The sequence below is a fragment of the Oryzias melastigma genome, unplaced genomic scaffold (genome assembly GCF_002922805.2).
Source record: "Oryzias melastigma strain HK-1 unplaced genomic scaffold, ASM292280v2 sc08325, whole genome shotgun sequence".
Taxonomy (NCBI): domain Eukaryota; kingdom Metazoa; phylum Chordata; class Actinopteri; order Beloniformes; family Adrianichthyidae; genus Oryzias; species Oryzias melastigma.
The window spans coordinates 1-1,063 of record NW_023424885.1 but is presented as its reverse complement, the minus strand read 5'-3'; the positions used below and the strand labels follow the sequence as shown (position 1 = coordinate 1,063).

General features: G+C 33.0%; 1 long non-coding RNA gene across 1 annotated transcript; it reads left to right on the top strand.

Annotated features, from left to right (window-relative positions):
• Positions 1–9: 9 nt before the first annotated feature.
• Positions 10–1,063, top strand: LOC118598600. Its single transcript, XR_004947640.1, has 3 exons — positions 10–114; positions 397–540; positions 1,046–1,063. It is a non-coding gene; the product is annotated as an uncharacterized LOC118598600 (long non-coding RNA).

The following is a 1,063-nucleotide window of genomic DNA, read 5'->3' as shown; positions in this document are numbered from 1 at the left end:
GTTCTCTGGTTATAAAGAAGATCACAGATGAAGATGCTGGAAGATACAACTGCAGACAGTTCAAATCAGGACATGAGGAGACAGATTTTCAGATTGAACTGACTGTTCAAAAAGGTAAGTTTTATTTTAATATTTGAAGCTTTGCGTGTGTGAAAATGAGACTCAAACATACATCAACTGATGTGCCGACCAAATGAAAACTTCTTTTGTTTACTGACCTTTTCTTTAAACATCTCAATAGAAAGTTATTCAAACTTAGTTTGACAAACTTGAACAGACACTGTGAGAGAATCAGTTTTTGAAGATCGTCATAGAAAGTCACACGATTTTTAAAATAGATCTTATCACTTACAACAGATGACACTTTAATTAAACTTCTGCTTTCTCATCTTTCAGATGTCAGATCAAAGAGTAAAACACCCAAATCAACATTCAAACCATCTTCTGCATCAACTTCTTCAACTAAATCCACAACAACCACAGGATCAGTTCTGTCAACATTCAAACCATCAACTACAACAGATCAAGTCTCTAAAACAGGTTTGGATGGAGTGAGACCAACAGAACAGAAAGCAGAGAGGTTTATTATTATTCGGTCAAAAAGAAAAATAAATCCTAAATTAATTTTAGTTTTTAACTTTTACCGTAGCAGCAACAAAGATTCAGATGACAGAAAAACCTTCAAGTCAGGATGATCACTCTGTTAGCTTATTTATAGCATTTAAATCATTTAAGTCTTAGATTTTCTTAACTGCTTTGGTTTTATTGATTCTAAAATGTTCAGATCTGGAGTTTGTGAGACTGCTTCCTCAAATCTTTTTAAAACTCACCAATTTTTTTTCACAGTTTGAGTTGTCATAAATAGACAGAATTTATTTAGCATGTCATTCTTTTGCTTTGTGTTTTCTCCACAGTTTCATGTTTTCTTGTTAATTTTGTGTTTTTATATCTGAAGTGTTTTTGTCAACAACCTTATTTTATGTTTCAGTTGCAGCTTCTGCACTTTTCTAACTTCTCCTTGAATGTTTTCTCTGTTGATGCTCAGACATGACAGCAGGGATCA